Below are 12,134 nucleotides of genomic sequence, written 5' to 3' on the forward strand. Positions count from 1 at the left end.
GTAATGCGCAAGAAATGGTACGGAAACCCCGTATTTACATATCTGCCACTGTGCAGGAGAATCCGTATAGGTGTTCGAGTGTTAGAACCGTAATGCGCAAGAAATGGTATGTAAACCCCGTATTTACATATCTGCCACTGTGCAGGAGAATCCGTATAAGTTTTCGAGTGTTCGAACCGTAATGCGCAAGAAATGGTATGTAAACCCCGTATTTACATATCTGCCACTGTGCAGGAGAATCCATATAGGTGTTCGAGTGTTCGAACCGTATTGCGCAAGAAATGGTGCGGAAACCCCGTATTTACATATCTGCCACTGTGTAGGACATTCCGTATAGGTGTTCGAGTGTTCGAACCGTAATGCGCAAGAAATGGTACGGAAACCCCGTATTTACATATCTGCCACTGTGCAGGAGAATCCGTATAGGTGTTCGAGTGTTCGACCCGTAATGCGCAAGAAATGGTATGTAAACCGCGTATTTACATATCTGCCACTATGCAGGAGAATCCGTATAGGTTTTCGAGTGTTCGAACCGTAATGCGCAAGAAATGGTATGTAAACCCCGTATTTACATATCTGCCACTGTGCAGGAAAATCCGTATAGGTGTTCGAGTGTTCGAACCGTATTGCGCAAGAAATGGTACGGAAACCCCGTATTTACATATCTGCCACTGTGTAGGACAATCCGTATAGGTGTTCGAGTGTTCGAACCGTAATGCGCAAGAAATGGTACGGAAACACCGTATTTACATATCTGCCACTGTGCAGGAGAATCCGTATAGGTGTTCGAGTGTTAGAACCGTAATGCGCAAGAAATGGTATGTAAACCCCGTATTTACATATCTGCCACTGTGCAGGAGAATCCGTATAAGTTTTCGAGTGTTCGAACCGTAATGCGCAAGAAATGGTATGTAAACCCCGTATTTACATATCTGCCACTGTGCAGGAGAATCCATATAGGTGTTCGAGTGTTCGAACCGTATTGCGCAAGAAATGGTGCGGAAACCCCGTATTTACATATCTGCCACTGTGTAGGACATTCCGTATAGGTGTTCGAGTGTTCGAACCGTAATGCGCAAGAAATGGTACGGAAACCCCGTATTTACATATCTGCCACTGTGCAGGAGAATCCGTATAGGTGTTCGAGTGTTCGACCCGTAATGCGCAATAAATGGTATCTAAACCCCGTATTTACATATCTGCCACTGTGCACGAGATTCCATATAGGTGTTCGAGTGTTCGAACCGTAATGCGCAAGAAATGGTACGGAAACCCCGTATTTACATATCTGCCACTGTGCAGGAGAATCTGTATAGGTGTTCGAGTGTTCGAACCGTAATGCGCAAGAAATGGTACGGAAACCCCGTATTTACATATCTGCCACTGTGCAGGAGAATCCGTATAGGTGTTCGAGTGTTCGACCCGTAATGCGCAATAAATGGTATCTAAACCCCGTATTTACATATCTGCCACTGTGCACGAGATTCCATATAGGTGTTCGAGTGTTCGAACCGTAATGCGCAAGAAATGGTACGGAAACCCCGTATTTACATATCTGCCACTGTGCAGGAGAATCCGTATAGGTGTTCGAGTGTTCGACCCGTAATGCGCAAGAAATGGTATGTAAACCGCGTATTTACATATCTGCCACTATGCAGGAGAATCCGTATAGGTTTTCGAGTGTTCGAACCGTAATGCGCAAGAAATGGTATGTAAACCCCGTATTTACATATCTGCCACTGTGCAGGAGAATCCGTATAGGTGTTCGAGTGTTCGAACCGTATTGCGCAAGAAATGGTACGGAAACCCCGTATTTACATATCTGCCACTGTGTAGGACAATCCGTATAGGTGTTCGAGTGTTCGAACCGTAATGCGCAAGAAATGGTACGGAAACCCCGTATTTACATATCTGCCACTGTGCAGGAGAATCCGTATAGGTGTTCGAGTGTTAGAACCGTAATGCGCAAGAAATGGTATGTAAACCCCGTATTTACATATCTGCCACTGTGCAGGAGAATCCGTATAAGTTTTCGAGTGTTCGAACCGTAATGCGCAAGAAATGGTATGTAAACCCCGTATTTACATATCTGCCACTGTGCAGGAGAATCCATATAGGTGTTCGAGTGTTCGAACCGTATTGCGCAAGAAATGGTGCGGAAACCCCGTATTTACATATCTGCCACTGTGTAGGACATTCCGTATAGGTGTTCGAGTGTTCGAACCGTAATGCGCAAGAAATGGTACGGAAACCCCGTATTTACATATCTGCCACTGTGCAGGAGAATCCGTATAGGTGTTCGAGTGTTCGACCCGTAATGCGCAATAAATGGTATCTAAACCCCGTATTTACATATCTGCCACTGTGCACGAGATTCCATATAGGTGTTCGAGTGTTCGAACCGTAATGCGCAAGAAATGGTACGGAAACCCCGTATTTACATATCTGCCACTGTGCAGGAGAATCTGTATAGGTGTTCGAGTGTTCGAACCGTAATGCGCAAGAAATGGTACGGAAACCCCGTATTTACATATCTGCCACTGTGCAGGACAATCCGTATAGGTGTTCGAGTGTTCGAACCGTAATGCGCAAGAAATGGTACGGAAACCCCGTATTTACATATCTGCCACTGTGCAGGGGAATCCGTATAGGTGTTCGAGTGTTCGAACCGTAATGCGCAAGAAATGGTACGGAAACCCCGTATTTACATATCTGCCACTGTGCAGGACAATCCGTATAGGTGTTCGAGTGTTCGAACCGTAATGCGCAAGAAATGGTACGGAAACCCCGTATTTACACATCTGCCAGTGTGCAGGGGAATCCGTATAGGTGTTCGAGTGTTCGAACCGTAATGCGCAAGAAATGGTATGGAAACCCCGTATTTACATATCTACCACTGTGCAGGAGAATCCGTATAGGTGTTCGAGTGTTCGAACCGTAATGCGCAAGAAATGGTATGTAAACCCCGTATTTACATATCTGCCACTGTGCAGGAGAATCCGTATAGGTGTTCGAGTGCTCGAACCGTAATGCGCAAGAAATGGTACGGAAACCCCGTATTTACATATCTGCCACTGTGCAGGAGAATCCGTATAGGTGTTCGAGTGTTCGAACCGTAATGCGCAAGAAATGGTACGGAAACCCCGTATTTACATATCTGCCACTGTGCAGGAGAATCCGTATAGGTGTTCGAATGTTCGACCCGTAATGCGCAATAAATGGTATCTAAACCCCGTATTTACATATCTGCCACTGTGCAAGAGATTCCATATAGGTGTTCGAGTGTTCGAACCGTAATGCGCAAGAAATGGTACGGAAACCCCGTATTTACATATCTGCCACTGTGCAGGAGAATCTGTATAGGTGTTCGTGTGTTCGAACCGTAATGCGCAAGAAATGGTATGGAAACCCCGTATTTACATATCTGCCACTGTGCAGGAGAATCCGTATAGGTTTTCGAGTGTTCGAACCGTAATGCGCAAGAAATGGTATATAAATCTCGTATTTACATATCTGCCACTGTGCAGGAGAATCCGTATAGGTGTTCGAGTGTTCGAACCGTATTGCGCAAGAAATGGTACGGAAACCCCGTATTTACATATCTGCCACTGTGGAGGACAATCCGTATAGGTGTTCGAGTGTTCGAACCGTAATGCGCAAGAAATGGTACAGAAACCCCGTATTTACATATCTGCCACTGTGCAGGAGAATCCGTATAGGTGTTCGAGTGTTCGAACCGTAATGCGCAAGAAATGGAACGGAAACCCCGTATTTACATATTTGCCACTGTGCAGGACAATCTGTATAGGTGTTCGAGTGTTCGAACCGTAATGCGCAAGAAATGGTATGGAAACCCCGTATTTACATATCTGCCACTGTGCAGGAGAATCCGTATAGGTTTTCGAGTGTTCGAACCGTAATGCGCAAGAAATGGTATATAAATCTCGTATTTACATATCTGCCACTGTGCAGGAGAATCCGTATAGGTGTTCGAGTGTTCGAACCGTATTGCGCAAGAAATGGTACGGAAACCCCGTATTTACATATCTGCCACTGTGGAGGACAATCCGTATAGGTGTTCGAGTGTTCGAACCGTAATGCGCAAGAAATGGTATGTAAACCGCGTATTTACATATCTGCCACTATGCAGGAGAATCCGTATAGGTTTTCGAGTGTTCGAACCGTAATGCGCAAGAAATGGTATGTAAACCTCGTATTTACATATCTGCCACTGTGCAGGAGAATCCGTATAGGTGTTCGAGTGTTCGAACTGTATTGCGCAAGAAATGGTACGAAAACCCCGTATTTACATATCTGCCACTGTGTAGGACAATCCGTATAGGTGTTCGAGTGTTCGAACCGTAATGCGCAAGAAATGGTACGGAAACCCCGTATTTACATATCTGCCACTGTGCAGGAGAATCCGTATAGGTGTTCGAGTGTTAGAACCGTAATGCGCAAGAAATGGTATGTAAACCCCGTATTTACATATCTGCCACTGTGCAGGAGAATCCGTATAAGTTTTCGAGTGTTCGAACCGTAATGCGCAAGAAATGGTATGTAAACCCCGTATTTACATATCTGCCACTGTGCAGGAGAATCCATATAGGTGTTCGAGTGTTCGAACCGTATTGCGCAAGAAATGGTGCGGAAACCCCGTATTTACATATCTGCCACTGTGTAGGACATTCCGTATAGGTGTTCGAGTGTTCGAACCGTAATGCGCAAGAAATGGTACGGAAACCCCGTATTTACATATCTGCCACTGTGCAGGAGAATCCGTATAGGTGTTCGAGTGTTCGACCCGTAATGCGCAATAAATGGTATCTAAACCCCGTATTTACATATCTGCCACTGTGCCCGAGATTCCATATAGGTGTTCGAGTGTTCGAACCGTAATGCGCAAGAAATGGTACGGAAACCCCGTATTTACATATCTGCCACTGTGCAGGAGAATCTGTATAGGTGTTCGAGTGTTCGAACCGTAATGCGCAAGAAATGGTATGGAAACCCCGTATTTACATATCTGCCACTGTGCAGGAGAATCCGTATAGGTTTTCGAGTGTTCGAACCGTAATGCGCAAGAAATGGTATATAAATCCCGTATTTACATATCTGCCATTGTGCAGGAGAATCCGTATAGGTGTTCGAGTGTTCGAACCGTATTGCGCAAGAAATGGTACGGAAACCCCGTATTTACATATCTGCCACTGTGTAGGACAATCCGTATAGGTGTTCGAGTGTTCGAACCGTAATGCGCAAGAAATGGTACGGAAACCCCGTATTTACATATCTGCCACTGTGCAGGAGAATCCGTATAGGTGTTCGAGTGTTCGAACCGTAATGCGCAAGAAATGGAACGGAAACCCCGTATTTACATATCTGCCACTGTGCAGGACAATCCGTATAGGTGTTCGAGTGTTCGAACCGTAATGCGCAAGAAATGGTACGGAAACCCCGTATTTACATATCTGCCACTGTGCAGGGGAATCCGTATAGGTGTTCGAGTGTTCGAACCGTAATGCGCAAGAAATGGTACGGAAACCCCGTATTTACATATCTGCCACTGCGCAGGAGAATCTGTATAGGTGTTCGAGTGTTAGAACCGTAATACGCAAGAAATGGTACGGAAACCCCGTATTTACATATCTGCCACTGTGCAGGAGAATCCGTATAGGTGTTCGAGTGTTAGAACCGTAATGCGCAAGAAATGGTATGTAAACCCCGTATTTAAATATCTGCCACTGTGCAGGAGAATCCGTATAGGTTTTCGAGTGTTCGAACCGTAATGCGCAAGAAATGATATGTAAACCCCGTATTTACATATCTGCCACTGTGCAGGAGAATCCGTATAGGTGTTCGAGTGTTCGAACCGTATTGCGCAAGAAATGGTGCGGAAACCCCGTATTTACATATCTGCCACTGTGTAGGACAATCCATATAGGTGTTCGAGTGTTCGAACCGTAATGCGCAAGAAATGGTACGGAAACCCCGTATTTACATATCTGCCACTGTGCAGGAGAATCCGTATAGGTGTTCGAGTGTTCGACCCGTAATGCGTAAGAAATGGTATCTAAACCCCGTATTTACATATCTGCCACTGTGCAAGAGATTCCATATAGGTATTCGAGTGTTCGAACCGTAATGCGCAAGAAATGGTACGGAAACCCCGTATTTACATATCTGCCACTGTGCAGGAGAATCTGTATAGGTGTTCGAGTGTTCGAACCGTAATGCGCAAGAAATGGTATGGAAACCCCGTATTTACATATCTGCCACTGTGCAGGAGAATCCTTATAGGTTTTCGAGTGTTCGAACCGTAATGCGCAAGAAATGGTAAGTAAACCCCGTATTTACATATCTGCCACTGTGCAGGAGAATCCGTATAGGTGTTCGAGTGTTCGAACCGTGTTGCGCAAGAAATGGTACGGAAACCCCGTATTTACATATCTGCCACTGTGTAGGACAATCCGTATAGGTGTTCGAGTGTTCGAACCGTAATGCGCAAGAAATGGTACGGAAACCCCGTATTTACATATCTGCCACTGTGCAGGAGAATCTGTATAGGTGTTCGAGTGTTCGAACCGTAATGCGCAAGAAATGGTACGGAAACCCCGTATTTACATATCTGCCACTGTGCAGGGGAATCCGTATAGGTGTTCGAGTGTTCGAACCGTAATGCGCAAGAAATGGTACGGAAACCCCGTATTTACATATCTGCCACTGTGGAGGAGAATCCGTATTGGTGTTCGAGTGTTCGAACCGTAATGCGCAAGAAATGGTACGGAAACCCCGTATTTACATATCTGCCACTGTGCAGGAGAATCCGTATAGGTGTTCGAGTGTTAGAACCGTAATGCGCAAGAAATGGTATGTAAACCCCATATTTACATATCTGCCACTGTGCAGGAGAATCCGTATAGGTTTTCGAGTGTTCGAACCGTAATGCGCAAGAAATGGTATGTAAACCCCGTATTTACATATCTGCCACTGTGCAGGAGAATCCGTATAGCTGTTCGAGTGTTCGAACCGTATTGCGCAAGAAATGGTGCGGAAACCCCGTATTTACATATCTGCCACTGTGTAGGACAATCCGTATAGGTGTTCGAGTGTTCGAACCGTAATGCGCAAGAAATGGTACGGAAACCCCGTATTTACATATCTGCCACTGTGCAGGAGAATCCGTATAGGTGTTCGAGTGTTCGACCCGTAATGCGCAAGAAATGGTATCTAAACCCCGTATTTACATATCTGCCACTGTGCAAGAGATTCCATATAGGTATTCGAGTGTTCGAACCGTAATGCGCAAGAAATGGTATGTAAACCCCGTATTTACATATCTGCCACTGTGCAGGAGAATCCGTATAGGTGTTCGAGTGTTCGAACCGTATTGCGCAAGAAATGGTGCGGAAACCCCGTATTTACATATCTGCCACTGTGTAGGACAATCCGTATAGGTGTTCGAGTGTTCGAACCGTAATGCGCAAGAAATGGTACGGAAACCCCGTATTTACATATCTGCCACTGTGCAGGAGAATCCGTATAGGTGTTCGAGTGTTCGACCCGTAATGCGCAAGAAATGGTATCTAAACCCCGTATTTACATATCTGCCACTGTGCAAGAGATTCCATATAGGTATTCGAGTGTTCGAACCGTAATGCGCAAGAAATGGTACGGAAACCCCGTATTTACATATCTGCCACTGTGCAGGAGAATCTGTATAGGTGTTCGAGTGTTCGAACCGTAATGCGCAAGAAATGGTATGGAAACCCCGTATTTACATATCTGCCACTGTGCAGGAGAATCCTTATAGGTTTTCGAGTGTTCGAACCGTAATGCGCAAGAAATGGTAAGTAAACCCCGTATTTACATATCTGCCACTGTGCAGGAGAATCCGTATAGGTGTTCGAGTGTTCGAACCGTATTGCGCAAGAAATGGTACGGAAACCCCGTATTTACATATCTGCCACTGTGCAGGAGAATCCGTATAGGTGTTCGAGTGTTAGAACCGTAATGCGCAAGAAATGGTATGTAAACCCCGTATTTACATATCTGCCACTGTGCAGGAGAATCCGTATAGGTTTTCGAGTGTTCGAACCGTAATGCGCAAGAAATGGTATGTAAACCCCGTATTTACATATCTGCCACTGTGCAGGAGAATCCGTATAGGTGTTCGAATGTTCGAACCGTATTGCGCAAGAAATGGTACGGAAACCCCGTATTTACATATCTGCCACTGTGTAGGACAATCCGTATAGGTGTTCGAGTGTTCGAACCGTAATGCGCAAGAAATGGTACGGAAACCCCGTATTTACATATCTGCCACTGTGCAGGAGAATCCGTATAGGTGTTCGAGTGTTAGAACCGTAATGCGCAAGAAATGGTATGTAAACCCCGTATTTACATATCTGCCACTGTGCAGGAGAATCCGTATAAGTTTTCGAATGTTCGAACCGTAATGCGCAAGAAATGGTATGTAAACCCCGTATTTACATATCTGCCACTGTGCAGGAGAATCCGTATAGGTGTTCGAGTGTTCGAACCGTATTGCGCAAGAAATGGTGCGGAAACCCCGTATTTACATATCCGCCACTGTGTAGGACAATCCGTATAGGTGTGCGAGTGTTCGAACCGTAATGCGCAAGAAATGGTACGGAAACCCCGTATTTACATATCTGCCACTGTGCAGGAGAATCCGTATAGGTGTTCGAGTGTTCGACCCGTAATGCGTAATAAATGGTATCTAAACCCCGTATTTACATATCTGCCACTGTGCACGAGATTCCATATAGGTGTTCGAGTGTTCGAACCGTAATGCGCAAGAAATGGTACGGAAACCCCGTATTTACATATCTGCCACTGTGCAGGAGAATCTGTATAGGTGTTCGAGTGTTCGAACCGTAATGCGCAAGAAATGGTACGGAAACCCCGTATTTACATATCTGCCACTGTGCAGGAGAATCCGTATAGGTTTTCGAGTGTTCGAACCGTAATGCGCAAGAAATGGTATATAAATCCCGTATTTACATATCTGCCACTGTGCAGGAGAATCCGTATAGGTGTTCGAGTGTTCGAACCGTATTGCGCAAGAAATGGTACGGAAACCCCGTATTTACATATCTGCCACTGTGTAGGACAATCCGTATAGGTGTTCGAGTGTTCGAACCGTAATGCGCAAGAAATGGTACGGAAACCCCGTATTTACATATCTGCCACTGTGCAGGAGAATCCGTATAGGTGTTCGAGTGTTCGAACCGTAATGCGCAAGAAATGGAACGGAAACCCCGTATTTACATATCTGCCACTGTGCAGGACAATCCGTATAGGTGTTCGAGTGTTCGAACCGTAATGCGCAAGAAATGGTACGGAAACCCCGTATTTACATATCTGCCACTGTGCAGGGGAATCCGTATAGGTGTTCGAGTGTTCGAACCGTAATGCGCAAGAAATGGTACGGAAACCCCGTATTTACATATCTGCCACTGTGCAGGAGAATCCGTATAGGTGTTCGAGTGTTAGAACCGTAATGCGCAAGAAATGGTACGGAAACCCCGTATTTACATATCTGCCACTGTGCAGGAGAATCCGTATAGGTGTTCGAGTGTTAGAACCGTAATGCGCAAGAAATGGTATGTAAACCCCGTATTTACATATCTGCCACTGTGCAGGAGAATCCGTATAGGTTTTCGAGTGTTCGAACCGTAATGCGCAAGAAATGGTATGTAAACCCCGTATTTACATATCTGCCACTGTGCAGGAGAATCCGTATACGTGTTCGAGTGTTCGAACCGTATTGCGCAAGAAATGGTACGGAAACCCCGTATTTACATATCTGCCACTGTGTTGGACAATCCGTATAGGTGTTCGAGTGTTCGAACCGTAATGCGCAAGAAATGGTACGGAAACCCCGTATTTACAAATCTGCCACTGTGCAGGAGAATCCGTATAGGTGTTCGAGTGTTAGAACCGTAATGCGCAAGAAATGGTATGTAAACCCCGTATTTACATATCTGCCACTGTGCAGGAGAATCCGTATAGGTTTTCGAGTGTTCGAACCGTAATGCGCAAGAAATGGTATGTAAACCCCGTATTTATATATCTGCCACTGTGCAGGAGAATCCGTATAGGTGTTCGAGTGTTCGAACCGTATTGCGCAAGAAATGGTGCGGAAACCCCGTATTTACATATCTGCCACTGTGTAGGACAATCCGTATAGGTGTTCGAGTGTTCGAACCGTAATGCACAAGAAATGGTACGGAAACCCCGTATTTACATATCTGCCACTGTGCAGGAGAATCCGTATAGGTGTTCGAGTGTTCGACCCGTAATGCGCAAGAAATGGTATCTAAACCCCGTATTTACATATCTGCCACTGTGCAAGAGATTCCATATAGGTATTCGAGTGTTCGAACCGTAATGCGCAAGAAATGGTACGGAAACACCGTATATACATATCTGCCACTGTGCAGGAGAATCTGTATAGGTGTTCGAGTGTTCGAACCGTAATGCGCAAGAAATGGTATGGAAACCCCGTATTTACATATCTGCCACTGTTCAGGAGAATCCTTATAGGTTTTCGAGTGTTCGAACCGTAATGCGCAAGAAATGGTAAGTAAACCCCGTATTTACATATCTGCCACTGTGCAGGAGAATCCGTATAGGTGTTCGAGTGTTCGAACCGTATTGCGCAAGAAATGGTACGAAAACCCCGTATTTACATATCTGCCACTGTGTAGGACAATCCGTATAGGTGTTCGAGTGTTCGAACCGTAATGCGCAAGAAATGGTACGGAAACCCCGTATTTACATATCTGCCACTGTGCAGGAGAATCCGTATAGGTGTTCGAGTGTTCGAACCGTAATGCGCAAGAAATGGTACGGAAACCCCGTATTTACATATCTGCCACTGTGCAGGACAATCCGTATAGGTGTTCGAGTGTTCGAACCGTAATGCGCAAGAAATGGTACGGAAACCCCGTATTTACATATCTGCCACTGTGTAGGGGAATCCGTATAGGTGTTCGAGTGTTCGAACCGTAATGCGCAAGAAATGGTACGGAAACCCCGTATTTACATATCTGCCACAGTGCAGGAGAATCCGTATAGGTGTTCGAGTGTTAGAACCGTAATGCGCAAGAAATGGTATGTAAACCCCGTATTTACATATCTGCCACTGTGCAGGAGAATCCGTATAGGTTTTCGAGTGTTCGAACCGTAATGCGCAAGAAATGGTATGTAAACCCCGTATTTACATATCTGCCACTGTGCAGGAGAATCCGTGTAGGTGTTCGAGTGTTCGAACCGTATTGCGCAAGAAATGGTACGGAAACCCCGTATTTACATATCTGCCACTGTGTAGGACAATCCGTATAGGTGTTCGAGTGTTCGAACCGTAATGCGCAAGAAATGGTACGGAAACCCCGTATTTACATATCTGCCACTGCGCAGGAGAATCCGTATAGGTGTTCGAGTGTTAGAACCGTAATGCGCAAGAAATGGTATGTAAACCCCGTATTTACATATCTGCCACTGTGCAGTAGAATCCGTATAGGTGTTCGAGTGTTCGAACCGTAATGCGCAAGAAATGGTACGGAAACCCCGTATTTACATATCTGCCACTGTGCAGGACAATCCGTATAGGGGTTCGTGTGTTCGAACCGTAATGCGCAAGAAATGGTACGGAAACCCCGTATTTACATATCTGCCACTGTGCAGGGGAATCCGTATAGGTGTTCGAGTGTTCGAACCGTAATGCGCAAGAAATGGTATGGAAACCACGTATTTACATATCTACCACTGTGCAGGAGAATCCATATAGGTGTTCGAGTGTTCGAACCGTAATGTGCAAGAAATGGTCCCGAAACCCCGTATTTACATATCTGCCACTGTGCAGGAGAATCCGTGTAGGTGTTCGAGTGTTCGAACCGTAATGCGAAAGAAATGGTATGTAAACCCCGTATTTACATATCTGCCACTGTGCAGGAGAATCCGTATAGGTGTTCGAGTGCTCGAACCGTAATGCGCAAGAAATGGTACGGAAACCCCGTATGTAATGAAACCCCGTATTTACATATCTACCACTGTGCTGGAGAATCCGTATAGGTGTTCGAGTGTTCGAACCGTAATGCGCAAGA

The sequence above is a fragment of the Camellia sinensis genome, unplaced genomic scaffold (genome assembly GCF_055761805.1).
Source record: "Camellia sinensis isolate YWXY unplaced genomic scaffold, ASM5576180v1 Unanchor4, whole genome shotgun sequence".
NCBI lineage: Eukaryota > Viridiplantae > Streptophyta > Magnoliopsida > Ericales > Theaceae > Camellia > Camellia sinensis.